Here is a 16,908-nt window from a genome sequence, read left to right as displayed (position 1 = left end):
AGAAGATACACAAATGGCCAATAAGCACACAAAACGATGCTCAACATACTAATGACTAAGGAAATGCAAACCAAAACCACAAAATACCACTTCATACCTAGTAGCAAGGCTATACTTAAAAAAAAAAAAAAAAAGGGAAAATAACTGTTGGCAAGGATGTGGAGAAATTGGAATCCTTGTGTGCTGTTGATGGGGATGTAAAATGATACAGCAGCTGTAGAAAACCATATGGTTGATTCCTCAAAAGAGTTAAACAAAGAATCATCGTATAACCCAGCAATTCTACTTCTGAGTTTATGTCCAAAGAAGTGAAAGCGGGAATTCAGATATTTGTACACCCATGTTCAAAAGCATTTAGTGGGGAAGATGAAAAAGTCTGGTGATAGTGGTGACAGTGGCACAAAAATGTGAATGTACCTACTGCCACAGAAGTACACTTAAAAATGGTTAAAATGGAAAATTTTATGTAAATTTGCCACAATTCTTTTACTTTTTTAAGTTTTTTAAAAAGATTTATTTATTTTAGAGAGAGAGAGCAAACGAGTGAGCGGGGAGGGGCATAAGGAGATGGAAAGAGAAACCCAAGCAGACTCCGGGCTGAGTGTGGAGCCCAATGTGGGGCTTGATCTCATGGCCGAGATCACAACCTGAGCCTAAACCAAGAGTCAGACGCTTAACTGACTGTGCCACCTAGGTGCTCCAAGATTTTATTTTTAAGTAATCTCTACAACCAACATGGAGTTTGAACTTACAACTCCAAGATCAAGAGTTACATGCTCCATTGACTGAACCAGCTAGGTGCCCTGCCACAATTTTTTTTTTTAAAAAGCAAGTAAAGTTTTCCAAAGAAGACATCCAGATGGCTAACAGACACATGAAAAGATGCTCAACATCACTCATCGTCAGGGAGATACACATGAAAACCATGGTGAGATACCACCTCACACCTGTCAGAATGGCTAAAATTAACACAGGAAACAACAGGTGTTGGTGAGAATGCAGAGAAAGGGGAACCCTCTTGCACTGTTGGTGGAAACGCAAACTCATGCAGTCACTGTGGACAACAGTATGGAGGTTCCTCAAAAAGTTAAAGATAAAACTACCCTACAACCCAGAAATTGCAATACTAGGTATTTATCCAAAGGATATAAAAATGCTGATTTGAAGGGGCACATGAACCTCAGCGTTTATAGCAGCTATCAACAATTACGGGGCGCCTGGGTGGCACAGTGGTTAAGCGTCTGCCTTCAGCTCAGGGCGTGATCCCGGTGTTATGGGATCGAGCCCCACATCAGGCCTCACTATGAGCGTGCTTCTTCCTCTCCCACTCCCCCTGCTTGTGTTCCCTCTCTCACTGTCTGTCTCTATCTCTGTCGAATAAATAAATAAAATCTTTAAAAAAAAAAATGTCAAATTACGGAAACAGCCCAAATGCCCAAATGTCCATCAACTGATGAATGGATAAAGAAGATAAGGTATGTCTGTGTATGTGTGTATACACACACACACAATATATATACACATACATGTGTATATATACACGTATACATACATGTATACATACATATATGTATATACCATGTACATATACATACCTACTACACACACACACACACACAAAATGGAATATTACTCAGCCATCACAAAGAATGAAATCTTGCCATTTGCAACAACATGGAGGGAACTACAGTATATTATGCTAAGCGAAAAAAGTCAAAGACAAATACCATATGATTTCACTTTGTGGAATTTAAGAAACAGAACAGATGAACACAGGGGAAGGGAAGGAAAAATAAAATGAGAAAAAAACGGAGAAGGAGGCAAACCACAAGAGACTACAGTTAAGAGAACAAACTGAGGGTTGCTGGAGGGGAGGGCGGTGGAGGATGGGCTAAATGGGGGATGGGCACTAAGGAGGGCAGTTTTTGGGATGAGCACTGGGTGTTATACATAAGTGATGAATCACTAAATTCTACTCCTAAAACCAATACTGCACTATACATTAACTAACTTGAATTTAAATTAAAAAAAAAAAAAAGTAAGAAAAGGAACCATGTTAATCCGTGCAGTAATCACTTGGAAATATGGCAGCTTGAGGTGAGCTATATGCAATGAACTTAATATGTGAAATCTGACCAATTATAAGCAAATACAGTGAAAACTTTCTATCAAATTAAAAGAAAAATGGACAAAGAACTTAAATAGACATTTCACCAGAAAAAGATATGCAAATGGGCAATAAAGCGCAAGAAAAGACGCTCAACATCATTAGTCATTAGGGAAATGCAAATCAAAATCACAGGAGATACCCCTCATACCCACTAGAGTGGCTGTAATTAAAAAACAAAACAGAACAGGTACAAAATAACAGATGTTGGTGAGAATGTAAAAAAAATTAAAACCCTTCAACATTGTTGGTGAGAATCTAAAATGGTGCAGCTGAGGTGCCTGGGTGGCTCAGTCAGCTGGGCGTCCAACTCTCGATTTCAGCTTTGGTCATGGTCTCAGGGTCATGGAATCAAGACCCGCCTTGGCTCCACGCTCAGCAGTGAGTCTGATTCAGATTTTCTCTCTCCCTCTCCCTCTCCTTCATGCACTGGTGCATGCAAGGTCTCTCTAAATAAATAAAATAAAATCTTTAAAAAAAAGTAATAATAAAACAGTGCATTTTACTCAAAAAGTAAAATATAGGGGGCCTGGCTGGCTCAGTCCATAGAGCATATGACTCTTGATCTCAGGGTCATGAGTTCAAGCCTCATGGTGGGTATAGAGATTACAAAAATAAAATAGAAATAAACTTAAAAAAGAAAAAAAAGTAAAATGTAAAATTACCACATGACCCAGCAATTCCATTCCTAGCTACATACCCAAAAGAAATGGAAACCTATATTTAAACAAAAACTTGTATATGAAGGTTCATAGAAGCACTATTTACAATAACCAAAAGATGGAGACAACCAAAAACACCTATGAATTGATAAATGGACAAATGTGGTATATCCATAGAGTAGAATATCTTTCAGCCTTTAAAAAAAAAAAAAAAAAAAGGAAGTACTGCTACATACTACAACATAAATGGACCTAGAAAACATTATGCTAAGGGAAAGAAGCAGACACAAAATATCACGTTATATAAAATATTACATGTTATGTAATTCCATTTATATAACATATCCAGAAAAGATAAATTCAGAGAGATAGAAAGTAGATTAGTGTTCTCCAGGGACTGTGGAGAAAGAGGAACAAGGAAGAGCTGCTTAATAGGTTTCGGGTTTTTCCTTTGGGGATGATGAAAATGCTTTGGAACTAGATAAAGATTATACTTGCAAAACACCATGAATGTACCAAATGCCACAAATTATACACTTCAAAATACTTAATATTATGTCATGTGAATTTTACCTCAATAAGTAAAGTAAGAGGGTGCTAGAACTGATAACGTCTTATGAAAACAATTGCCCAAACACATTTTACTACTTATTGCTTCCCAATTAAAACAAAATAACACTGAAATATTTTTTAAAAAATTTTTTTAGTAATCTCCACACCCAATGTGGGCCTCAAACTCATGATCCCAAGATCAAGAGTCGCATGTTCTTTTTTTTTTTTTTAAGGATTTTTTAAATTTATTTGACAGAGAGAGGGAGAGCCAGTGAGAGAGGGAACACAAGCAGGGGGAGTGGGAGAGGAAGAAGCAGGCTCCCAGCAGAGCACGGAACCCAATGCGGGGCTCGATCCCAGGACCCTGGGATCACGCCCTGAGCCAAAGGCAGACGCTTAACGATTGAGCCATCCAGGCACCCCAAGAGTCATATAATCTTCTGACTGAGCCAGCCAAGGGCCCCAACACTGAAATGTTCCTTAAATCTTTTTAAGATTAAGTGCTGATTCGAAGGGGCACGTGCACCCCAATGTTTATAGCAGCACTATTAAAAATAGCTAAATTATGGAGAGAGCATAAATGTCCACCAACAGATGAATGGATAAAGAAGATGCGGTGTAGATATAGAATGGAATATTACTCAACCATCAAAAAGAATGAAACCTTGTCATTTGCAATGTGGATGGAACTAGAGTGTATTACGTTAAACGAAATAAGTCAGAGAAAGACAGGGGTGCTTGGGTGGCTCAGTCGGTTAAGCATCTGCCTTTGGTTCAGATCATGATCCCAGGGTCCTGAGATTGAGCCCCACGTTAGGCTCCCTGCTCAGTGGAAGCCTGCTTCTCCCTCTCCTCCCTGCTTGTGATCTCCCTCGTTAGCTCTGTCACTATCTGTCTCTCTTTCAAATAAAAAATAAACAAATCTAAAAAAAAAGTCAGAGAAAGACAAATATCACAATTTCACTCATATGTGGAATTTAAGAAACAAAACAGATGAACACAGGGGAAGCAGAGGAAAAAGAAGATACAAACAGAAAGGGAGGGAAACCCTAAGAGGCTCTATAAGAGAACAAACTTAGGGTTGCTGGAGGGGTGGTGGGTGGGGGATAGGCTAAATGGGTGATAAGTATTAAGGAAGGCACTTGTTGGGATGAGCACTGTGTGTTAAACACAAGTGATGAACCACTAAATTCTACTCCTGAAACCAATAGTACACTATATGTTAACCAACTTGAATTTAAATTAAAAAACAAACAAACAAACAAAAAACAAAACCCACACCATTTTAAGATTAAGATGCTCCTAACAGGGGCACCTGGGTGGCTCAGTCGGTTAAGCAGCTGCCTTTGGCTCAGGTCATAATGGCAGGGTCCTGAGATCAAGCCCTGCATTGAGCTCCCTGCTCAGTAGGGAGTCGGCTTCTTCTTCTCCTTCTGCCCCTCCCCTGCCTCTGCACTCTCGCTCTCTCAAATAAATAATAAATAAAATCTTTAAAAAAGAAAAGATGCTCCTGACATTTTTCTAAATCACAATATTTCTTTAGAGAGAGAAAAGTAGCATTATGCAAAGCTTCTCAAGCATAATTTATTCAGGGACTTATTTACTCTAAAATCTAAAAGATACTTTTAAAAGCTGGATGAGGTGGCTCTTCTAATTTAGTCACCATGAGCAAAAAGGTCAAACAAAACCTGAAAACTCAGCAATTACAAGTTACTTCAAATTTTATACCTAAAAAGCACAATACAAAGATTTCCATTGGTTATTTCTCACAATCACTTTTACAAAATAGTTTCAAGTGGTCTGACTTGCCCTGTTACCCAGTGTAAGCACTATTTCCCTTCTGACAGTGACTTTCCCTTGCTATCTGTCACCTAGGATTAAAAACTTTTCTGAGTCAGTGTTCTTTATTTCTTGGTCTCCAGAGGCTTTAGAGGTAGAGATACTTGAACTTGACATCCTGTGTCTACCACATATCAGCAATGTGAAATTCAGAAGTAGCTTCCTTTCTTTGCCTCACTGCTCAATCTGTAAAATTGTAATAATGGCTGCACCTCATTGTTGTGGCTTGTTGTGAGAAAAAAGTGAGATAATATGTCCAAGGAGTTTAGCATACTGCCCATTTCATAAACAGACTACCATCACTGTTATTACTATTCTGTGTTTTCACTAATAATTCCCTAGAACGGGCCCTCATGGCTGCTTGATTATATCCATTAGATTACAGATGTGCCTCAACTGGCTTCCTTCATTCCTATCTTTTAGTAGTCCACGGGACTCTGCACACCACCATCAGATTTACCTTCAGACATACAAATTCATGCTGTTACTCCCCAGCTTAAAAAACCTGTATGGGTCTCTACTTACTGCCAACATCAAATCTAACTTCCTCTGCCTGACATTCATTATCCTCTATTAACAGCTGTTTCTCAAACTTTAGTGTACATCAGAATCACATGGAGCATTTGTTAAAACAGATTGTGGACTCCACCCCTACAGTTTCCAATTCAGTAAACCTAGAGCAGGCCTCAAGATGCATTTATAATAAATTTCCAGGTGATGCTACTGCTGCTGGTTGAGGAACCACACTTTGAGAAGTACTACTCTCATATGTATGACCCCATTCTACTTCCTTAAGCTTATTTTTCCCTACTCTCTAACTGGTGCAACACAGCTTTGACTGGATCAGTCTTTTCGCAGGCTGTGCCCAATTCTCCCTCACTGCTTAGCTTCGCTGCCTGAAAACGCTTTACGGCTTACTCAAATCATACCTATCTGTTAAGCCTGTGGTTTCCAGCACTGCCTGCACATTACAATCACCTGGAAAAGCTTTTTCACAAACTGTGGAGGCACCCTCCCAACATTCTGATTCAGCTGATCCTGGGAAAAGTTTCCCCCAAGTGATTCTAAAGAGCTGCCAGAGCTGAGATCCACTACTTTACCTTCAATCTCTTTCCCATCAGGATTATGAACTGAATGTTCTCCCCTCCAAATTCCTACAGTATTCCCAGACTATATCATCAAGTTTGCACTCATTTACTTATTGGATTCTATTACTCTCAACCTACCATTTTAAGTCTTGTTTCTCCAACTTGGTAAATGATCTTACCTTTAATTTCTATATTCCTAAAGCACTATTATGATGAATACACAGTAGGAACACTGTGGTTATTTCTTCACTGATTGTGGATTCAAATTAGAAGTCAGAACTTTAAAGTATTTCTAATTTATCCAAACCAGGAAACTATGGTCCCTCTTTTTTTTTTTTTAATACAGTCCTGCAACTAGCTTATTTTGTTATGGTGATCATTTAACTCCCTCCTTCCCCAATAACTAAATTGAAAAGAAAAATACTAATGTATCAAAATGCTGTGGAGAATAAGAAAATCATTAATAGCATCATAAATGGCTTCACAGTTGCTTCCTTAGAGCAAGTAGCCTTATCTAAATCCATTAAAGACTGTTTCAAAACAGAGAATCAAAGCACACATATTAAAAGCACACATATTTAAAGATGCTGAAGCTCTGAATAGTTCCATGATTTGTTTTCTCAACAGATGTGCATCCTTCAAGCCCTGAATTCACCAGATGCATATTAAATTAATCCATACTTTTATTTTTACTTAACACTCCACTTTAGTTTTATAAATACACCACCACATAAAGCAGAATTCCACTGTTGCTTTCTGACATTAAATATTAACAGATTATTTCCACTGTGCAAAAAAAAATACATTAAGATTCATTTTAATGCAGTCGAATCTGTGCTTACTAAATATAGGCTATAATAGCTTAATTTTTAATTGGCCAATTTCTATCTAGAATGTGAAAAATGACAAATTTGTTCTTAACTAAAGACCCAATGACACCTGGCACTTCAAGAAATACACACTATCTCATTCGACATTTCAGAAATTAGGAATCCAACCAAAAATTTGAATTCTATACTGCAGTTTAATAGTCCACTCTAATTTTCTGGAAAATGTACCTCTTATAAAATGAGAATTTCTTCATAAGCTAAAATGAATGAATTCTTGTATTATAAGAGAAACAGGACTGGACTGGGAGTCAGGAAATGTGGGTTTCAGTCTCACTCATTAGCTGTTCCATCCTGAGTGCATCACTTAGCCTCTCTACACTTCAGTAATCTCAGCTGTAAAATCAAAGGGTCTACCTAGACCATCTCTACAGTTTTTTTAGCTTTATGATTCCATAATCTATGAAACTCAAGAAACACAAGCATTAACCAGATGGATCCCATTAAAGACAAAGTGAGCTTACACGATGATTGATTTGGAGAGTATTTATCTCTGGGAAACCTAAGTGCTTTCACACAAACAGATCGTTCCTGGTGTCTAGTGTTAATTAACTAGGTGAAAAAGCAAATAAAACCCACCAAACATGGAGTTAATAAACAGTTTTTGCATCATACTATAGATGACCAGAATATTTGGAGGTCAAAATGCCAAGTAAGATTAAGATGTTCTGGAAAATGGAAGGTGTCCCAGAAGTCCAGGAAAGGACAGTTAATAAAGCCAACTGAAAGTGGATTCTAGCTAACAATTATTACTTAGGTTAGATAAGAAATAGTGTCTCAGGATAGCATTTTAATTACGTTTAGAAGAGTTATTCCCTCTGAGTCTGAAATGGAAATAATCAGGCAACAACAGCAGTACCCATGATTTCTCTTCCTAGTCAATCTTTGCCAGCTCAAGCTTCTGGATAGTCTTCAACAAGTGTAATAGGAAGAAGCAAAAACCAGAGAGGGCGGCCAAGAAATCTACATAACTAATACCCTGCACAACAATAAAAGGCAAGTGGCAAAGGACTTTAACTTTAGTGACAGTTCAAAAATTCTGGATTTAGAACTCCCTCAAGCCCCGTTACCACATGTAACTGTCATATGGCTAGTACCACATTTAGCTCACACTTCCTAATGCCCAATTACGTATCTCAAAGAATGAAGCATCTGTCGATTAACACCTAATGACATAATATAATCTTTCTGAAAGGGAAATTCAGACTCTGAACAATGCTTCTGATTACATCTAAAACATTAGGAAAATCTCTTTTCGAAACCACCCCCACGAATTATTTTATTCATTTTCATTTCTAAAAGAAAAAAAAAGCCCAAGGGTTGGGGCAAGAGGGAAGGTTTAACTGGCAGAGCACAGAGGATTTCTAGGATAATGAAAATACTCTGTATATTTTAATGATGGATATTATACACTTTTACAAACCCACAGAACGTACAAAACAAAGAAGGAACCCTAAGCTACTATGGACTTTGGGTGATTATGAGGTGTCAACAGAGTTCATCAAATGTGTTAATTTGTTCATCAACTGTAACAAATGTCCACTCTGGTGGAGATGATGGGGGAGGCTATGCGTGTATAGTACAGAAGGTTTATGGGAAATCTGTTTTCTTCCTTTCAATTCTGTTGCAAACCTAAAACTGCCCTTAAAAAATAAAGTCTTTGGGGGCACCTGGGTGGCTCAGTCGGTTAAGCATCAGACTCCTGGTTTTGGCTCAGGTCATGATCTCAGGGTCATGGGATGGAGCCCTGAGTGGGCCTCTATGCTCAGCAGGGAGTCTGCTTGAGGATTCTCTCCCCTTCTCCCTCTGCCCCTAGCCTGGCTCACATGTTTGTGTGCTCTCTCTCATTCTCTCAAATAAATCAACAAATCCTTAAAAAAAAAAAAAAAAGGTCTTTTTAGGGGGCACCTGGCTGCCTGTCAGTAGAGCATGCGACTCTTGTTCTCAGGGTTGTACGTTGGTGACCCATGCTGGGTCAGAGATTACTTAAAAATAAAATCTTAAAAAAAAAAATCTTTTAAAAAAAATACCACATTAACATTTTTTGAGTAGAAAACACTTTTATAAAACAATTGGACATCCTTGTGCAAAAATATGAATAGACACACAGTCCTTAAACCTTTCACAAAAATTAGCTCAAAATGGATCTTCAAAAAAAAAGGATCTTAGAACTCAATGTAAAATGTAAAACTATAAAAATTCTTGAAGATCACACAGGACAAAATCTATATGACCTTGAGTTTGGCAATGAGGTTTTAGATGCAATACCAAAAGCATACTCAGTGAAAGAAAAACTTGATAAGGTGGATTTCATTAGAATTTATAACTTTTGCACTATGAAAGACAGTTAAGAGAATAAAGAGACACACCACAGATTGGGAAAAAAAATATTTGCAAAAAAACATATCTGATATAAAATATGTATGCAAATTATACAAAGAACGCTTAAAACTCAACAATAAGAAAACAACCCAATTTAATAAAATGGGCAGAAGATGTGAACAGACACCTCACCAAAGAAGATATATAGATGGCCAATTAGCATATGAAAAGGTACTCAACATTTTATGTCATTAGTGAACTCAAATTAAAACACCTATTAGAATGGCTGAAGTACAAAAAAACTGACCATACCAAATTCTGGCAAGCATGTAGGGCAACAGGAATACTCATTCATTGCTGATGGGAATGCAAAATGATATAACAGCTTTGGGAGACAGTTTGGCAGTTCCCCATAAAATTAAACATATGTTTACCATATGACCCAACAATCATGCTCCTAGGCATTTACCTAAGGAGCTATCAAGCCACAAAAAGACATGATGAAACTTTAAATACATACAACACAAAGAGTAAACCTTAATGAAAATCATGCACTACAGTAAATAATAATGTATCAATATTGGTACATTAATTATTGTAACTAATTAATCACACTAACACAAGATGTTAATAATAGGGGAAATGGAGGGGGTGTAGCTTTGTTGATATGGAGATATGAAATTCTATCTGCTCAATTATTCTGTAAATCTAAAACTGTTAAAAAAAATAATAAAGTCTTGGGGTGCCTGGGTGGCTCAGTAGGTTAAACGTTTGCCTTGGCTCAGGTTGTGATCCCAGGGTCCTAGGATTGAGCCCCACATTGGTCTCTATGCTCACCGGGAAGCCAGCTTCTCCCTCTCCCTCTGTTTCTGCTCTCTCTCTCTCAGTCTATTAAATAAATCTTAAAAAAAAAAAAAAAAATGAACCTAATTTTAAAAATAAAGTCTTACTAAAAAAAATCTGGGTATCTGTGGATAGGAGATATTGCTACTTTAGGCTACAGAAATTTGAAAACAGGGAAAAAAACTTTAAATAAAATCAAATTTAAATCAATTTAAATTTAAAAAAAAAACAAATTAACTTTAATCCTCTTGCCTTTGTCACATCCCTGCTTACTAGCAGCTACATGAGAGAGTAACCTCTAGGAAATGGAGAAAAAAATCCAACTAAGAAGCTGTTTGACCACAACTATGGTTAGCAATTTAGCCTGAAGAACTAAAATGAGATCCAGTGATTACCATGGACACTTCACACACACAAACACACACACACACACACACACCAAAAACGTTAAATATTTTCACACCACTCATTAATGCAGACAAAATGTATTTATTAACTTATCAAGGGAAACATAAACGTTTGGTACTTTCGTTCAGAGGCCCATAAGTCCTCAACACCCCTTTTTCTAGGTTAGAAAATGGAAGCTACAGAAATCAGTGTGGGTTCAATGCTATATTGCTCCTTGGAAAATTTACATGTCATTTTAATGAAGAAACTGTAGCATTTTGACAGGCTTACCCAGCACCCAGAGGTGTTGCACCAAGTCGTCTTTGATGGCAAAGGCAATGGCTACCTGTTCATTCAGCTTCTCTGGCCAAGGCAAAATCCAAGAGAATATCCCTTTCCCCAGTATGTCTATGCCTCCATTGTGATGGGTGAGCGATTATTGAAGAACAATTCCCACCCCTGACACCCCAGCCCCTGCCATAACTACAGTGCCCACTTGGAGCTTCTGGTGAGGAAAAGACTACAGCAGTACAGGCGCAGTCCACTGGTCTTCCTACGACACCAGAACATTTCTGCTGCAGACAAAGCATGGCTCTCTTCTATCCAGATTGCTCTCTCTTCAGTCCATTTCTGAGAGACCACGCTAGTACTACTTTACAGTTTCTCAATGATGCCTGGGTGTTTCTGGTCCATGCCAGGTGCCAACCACTGTAACCTGAACGAGTAATGGTCTTTTCCAGCTCAGTAAACCCAAAAGCCTATCCTCAGGATTTATTAAGATCCAAACTGAAAAATGGCAAGTATGTGGCCTATGAACTGTATGGTACCATTTAGATGAAAATAATACCAACTGGCATATGGTAAGGCAAAACTCCCTACTGAAAGATTAAACTTAAGTGGACTTATCACTAAATAAAAAAATCCTCAGCAGAAGCTTCTCTTCTAGTTGTAACATGGAGAAAAAAATATTTATTCTGTATCTCCATAATCCATGTCTTAAGCAACTTCCAGCAACATGTGTTGACAAAAATGGTTTGTTAAGTGAATGATGACAAAGATGCATGAAGCCACCTAATGTTCGGATAGTCTGAAATAACTTAATTACTTTTAACCATTGTCTGTGATCTTTTTGTGTAAAGCAATATAAAAATTCAAGTTCTTTTAGTTATGTGTTCACTGATACAGCTGAAATTACATAATCTAAATCTACTGAGGATTTTTATTTTTGAAAAATAATCTGATAAATTCAAAGCCATAAAACATGAAGGGGTGAGGAAATAAGGAATCTGAAACAGATGGCATCTGATTTTTTTCCTGAGTCCATCTTGAACACAATCCCAATAATGTCAAAATTCAATTTAGCTCTCCAAATAAGTAATCCACAAAACTTAAAATGGTAATTCTGAAGTAATTTCATAATTTCATTTAAAAATGTTTGGCATTTTTAAAACATTTCCACGGTAACTCTTTTACTACCAATTTGTCAGCACCAGTAAAATCAACTGTATTTTGTTCCTTATATGTTTCTAGTATATGGTATATAAATCTTCCCAACCTTTCCTAAAACTTTTGGAGATCATCCAAGAGATGCAATATTAAAGAAATGTTTAGTCATTTTTAGATTTCCTGACGAGCAAATTCCCAAACTGACAACTGCAAAGATCCCTGGAATGGCCACATACTTTGAGTGGAAAAGGTCACTGAGAAAACTGTCCTAACAGTCTCTAATGCTGCCTACTACTTAGGTAGGTATTTTTCCTCTAACAGCTAGTATCCTATCTCATATCCCAAAGTAAATTTAATTTAGTAATAAATTAAAGTTCTATCAGAATAGGGGGAAATGGGAGCTTCTGATGGCTTTACAAAAGCAAGATAATACAGCCTCAATTTTAAGGCTCAAAAGATGATTAAAAATGATGATCCAGGGAAACACAGCTAAAAGCTTTCATACACACTTTATACAAAAAAAAAAAAAAAGACTTTATCAGGCTCTTCTGCTATGAGCCTGCTTCTTCCTCTCCTACTCCCCCTGCTTGTGTTCCCCTCTCTCGCTGGCTGTCTCTATCTCTGTCGAATAAATAAAATAAAATCTTAAAAAAAAAAAAAAAAAGAAAGTTGAATAATCTTACCAAAAAATCTACAAGTGTAGCAAAAACATAATTTCAACTCTTTAAAAAAAATAGTACACTTTAATAATTTAAAATATATCCATTTATCAATTTGACCAACATTTATTTGGTGCCTGTTTTAAGTAGCTGCAGTGGTGGATAAAATTTAACATAGTATCTCTAACTCAAAGAGCATGCAATATAGTTGGATAGTTTTATTTTTTAAAAAAGTTCAACTCTGTGTAAAAGAGGTATGAGAAAGAAATATATTTGAAAATCTCTCTCAAAATATGCAAAACCTATAAACCTCTCTAAAAAGTGATACTGAATTACAAACTTTATACTCACTTTCCACAGGGAAAAAAAATCTTATTAAATAAAGTTATGACTTATAATCTTTGAGTATAAAGTACATTTAAAAATTAAAAATTACTAACTACAAGTTGCATCGAAAAACAAACCGTATCAGTTGATAATCTGACATAATAGCTTACATATAATTATCACTTTAAATCTATAAAATGACTAGACTTACCATTCTTAGATTTAGTTCTATATTCTCATAACGAATAATTTAAAAGCAGAAATTCATTCCATTTTCATTTATTTTACAGAATATTATACATAAGAATTCTATAAGTACTGCTAATACTTTAAGTCTAACTAAGATGAGTCATGCTACTGATGTCGATGTTAATCTTAAAATTACAACTTTCTATTTTATGCCCCAATTTTAATTCTCTTCAGAGACATGTAAAGTTAATTAAGCTTTATATACATTATATGTATGGAAGTGATGAATTACTATATTGTACACCTGAAACTAATATAACACTGTATATTAACTGGAATTAAAAACTTAAAAGAAAATTTATATACATTACTATTTAACTGTTTTTAATTGATCTACAGTATACACACTACAAATCTGAGAAAAACCTTTGAAACAATGGTCACTTCAATAAATGCACATACTGTTCTTATTTTGCAAAGTTTAAACAACCTACTAATAACTCAATTTCATGCCACTTACGATAAATTTCTAGAAGCCACTGAAAAGTCCTGTTGTATACATATGTTTTTGCAGTATTATCCAGTTCCCTTCCTACCCTGGGCTATCTTGACTGTCAACTAGAAGGTGCTTCCATTTAGGGACGCCTAGGTGGCTCAGTGGGTTAAGCCTCTGCCTTCGGCTCAGGTCATGGTCCCAGTGTCCTGGGATGAGTCCTGCATGGGGCTCCTTGTTCAGTGGGAGTTGGCTTCTCTCTATGCCTGCTGTTCCCCTGCTTATGCTCTTTCTCTCTGGCAAATAGATAAAATCTTTGAGGAAAAAAAAAATGAGGTTGTGGAAAGGGATTGCAGACTGACTTTAAAAAAAAAAGAGAGAGAGAGAGAGAGAGAGAAAGAAAGAAAGAAAGAAAGAAAGAAAGAAAGAAAGAAAGAAAGAAAGAAAGAAAAGAAAGAAAAGAAAGAAAGAGAAAGAAAGAAAACAAGCGAGCTTCCATTTAAAGTGCACTGCTATTTAAATTTTTCTTTTTTTTTTTTAAGTAGGCTCCACGTGGGCGTGGAGACCAACTCTGGGCTTTAACTCACAATCCTGAGATCAAGACCTGAGCTGAGATCAAGAGTCCGAGGCTTAACCCACTGAGCCACCCAGGCGCCCCTAAAGTGGACTGTTATTTAAATACAACAGTCACTCACACTCACACACTCACACACACACACACACACACACACACCCTTACTATACTGGTAAAAATTTTAACTCATTTTACTTACGAAGAAACTAAATCTCTGGTAGGTCCCATGACTTGCCCAAGGTCAACAACTAGCCAGCCAGTGGCACAGTCAGTGTTCAATCCCAGATTTACCTACCTCAAAGCCAGTACTTCCACTTGACCACAATTATCTCCTTAAAAGATTAAGAGACAGGCTCAAAAGCTGAGGATCTTGTCTCTCTGAACGTTCACATATCTATTCTGAGACATCTATCACCACACGGTATCTACGATTCAGCCGCTAATTAAAATATAAATGAAGAGGATCTTTCTGCTTCATTTAAACTAGGACAGGGCTTACTGACAGGTAAGAAAGAGACTGGAAAAGAAGGCTTGCCTCAACATGTCTCGCCTAGACCTCTATATCTATATGGTTTCCGCAGTCTATCTTTTATAAACATGCATATCTACCAAACAAGGCTATGCCCAACTAGCCTGTAGTTTTGTGCTTTTCCGTGTTGCACTTTTCTAAGACAACTATACCAGATTTAACACTGAACTGGGAGACCTGGTTGAATATGCCATTCTGGCACTTTCCAAATATCTGAAGTATCATTTAAGGGCAAAGAACCTAGTTCCACCCTCTTTTTTACGCTATGATGCTTGCCCACTTGGAGGGTACCACTCCGGTAGGACTCTGGGGCGAGAGAGCAGTAGAGGAAGAAGTGGGGGAAGCACACGGAAGTTGGGTGGAGGGAGGTCTCCTTACCCACTTATCGGCCCTAGCTCAGCCAAGGGCGGCTCCCCGCGGTGCCCAGCCGACTCGCAACCCCCACAACCTTAGAAGCCGTGCACTGTCTCAGAAAGGTAGGCAGGGGAAGCAAGGGATTGCCCCAACCACTCGGACAAGGTCCACGCTCCCCTTTTGGCTCGGGAGGATGCTCCCCCTTTCAGAGCGAACCCTCCAGGTGGCAAACTCCCGGTCCACTCCGGGCGAAGTCTTCTGCATCCAAGGGGGGCCCCTCCTCCGCAACCTCGAGCTGGCCAGCCGAAACTCTCTGCCAGCAGTGTCCCCCAAGCCCTCCATTCCACCCCCGCAACCCGCCACAGACACACACGCCGGCCTGCGCCCCACCCAGGATCTCCGCGGCCCCCTCCCCAACCCGGAGAAGGGCCCCCCACCAGTCCCTACAGACACACACACCCTCAGGTTCCAGTCTTCCGGACCCCGTCGAAGCCGGAATGAGTACCTGGTCCGGCAGAGTTCCGAGGCTCAGATGGGGCGGGCGCAGTCCCCTCCCGGAGGCGCCGAGTGCTTCTCTACCCACCCGCGGTGGTGGCTTCTCTCTTTCCCAGGAACGGGAGGGAGGAGAGGTGAGGGAGGGGAGGGGGAAAGCGAGGAGCCGAGGGGCTGTAAGAGCCGAGCCGGAACCACTAGTGCTGGCCCCACCCTCGGCCCCGCGCAGAGCACCCTGGCGCTCACGATAGGACAAACTTAAAGCAGGCAGTGAGAAATGGACACCACCACTTCCGGGTCATCCCCACTAGTGCCCCTCCCTAGCAACCGCGTGGGGTTGCTAAGCGGAAGTGCCTTCAAAGACAACCACCCCCATTTCTTCTGGGACTACCAGGAGGTAGCTCGGAGCGGCTACCTCTTTGGCAACACCCTCTTACCTCTTCCGCGAGATCTTAGAAGGGACACATTCTTCGCTCCCAGAGACATGGAGCCCAGCTTGCTTCTCTCTTCAACTGTAGTCCCCCCTCCAGCCCCAGCCACTATGTACACCTACCTGCTCCCTCCCACCCTGAGTCCCAGGCCGACCCATTGGCTCCTCCTAAGGCTCTGGTCCCTCGTGGGAGTTTTTTTCCTGGCGATTTAGCAAGCATCTCCCTCTTGTGGATTTTCAGTTATGTTTCAACTGGGTTTAAAAAATCTTCAGTGTTACGAAAGCTTTTTCATGCGCTTCGTTCTTCTGTGACAGCCTCTGAAACCGGATGGTGAGAAAAGTTTTGTCTTCACCTATCTTATCTTTCGTGAGGATTACACGTTTGCCTACGATTACACCCTAGCTTAAATGGAAGGGAAAAACAAGGATTGGCTGTAAATTGAGTGATTTTGATCCTTAAAAGTGAAAAAGACCAAAGGAAGCCGGTAATCAAGCTGGGGAAAGACGGCGTTTAATCCTCCACTCAATAAACTTTCATACCTACACTGTGGACAAGAAAAATATTCTGAGACCTCATTTATTCCTCTGTCAGGGTGATCTGGATTTTGAAAGTATTGGGAAAATTACTGGCTATGGTAAAACCCAATATAATTAATCCTCTCTTTAGA

At 38.9% G+C, this 16,908-nt stretch overlaps 1 protein-coding gene across 13 annotated transcripts in view; it reads right to left on the bottom strand.

The window, feature by feature from the left end:
• Positions 1-16,080, bottom strand: part of CSNK1G1 (casein kinase 1 gamma 1) — a 161,148-nt gene extending 145,068 nt beyond the window's left edge. For 8 of the 13 annotated variants that reach the window (XR_004625575.1, XR_004625576.1, XR_004625577.1 and 5 more), the window contains exon 1: positions 15,824-16,079. The gene's annotated coding sequence lies outside the window, so the exon portion shown is untranslated. Of the gene's footprint in view, positions 1-15,777 lie in introns of all 13 variants that reach the window. The other 5 variants (XM_034660839.1, XM_034660840.1, XM_034660837.1 and 2 more) reach the window with 3 other exon arrangements.
• Between the last annotated feature and the right edge of the window lie 828 nt (positions 16,081-16,908).

The sequence above is a fragment of the Ailuropoda melanoleuca genome, chromosome 5 (genome assembly GCF_002007445.2).
Source record: "Ailuropoda melanoleuca isolate Jingjing chromosome 5, ASM200744v2, whole genome shotgun sequence".
NCBI classification, from domain to species: Eukaryota; Metazoa; Chordata; class Mammalia; order Carnivora; family Ursidae; genus Ailuropoda; species Ailuropoda melanoleuca.
The sequence above is the reverse complement of the archived record's forward strand: the minus strand, read 5'-3'. Positions and strand labels throughout refer to the sequence as shown.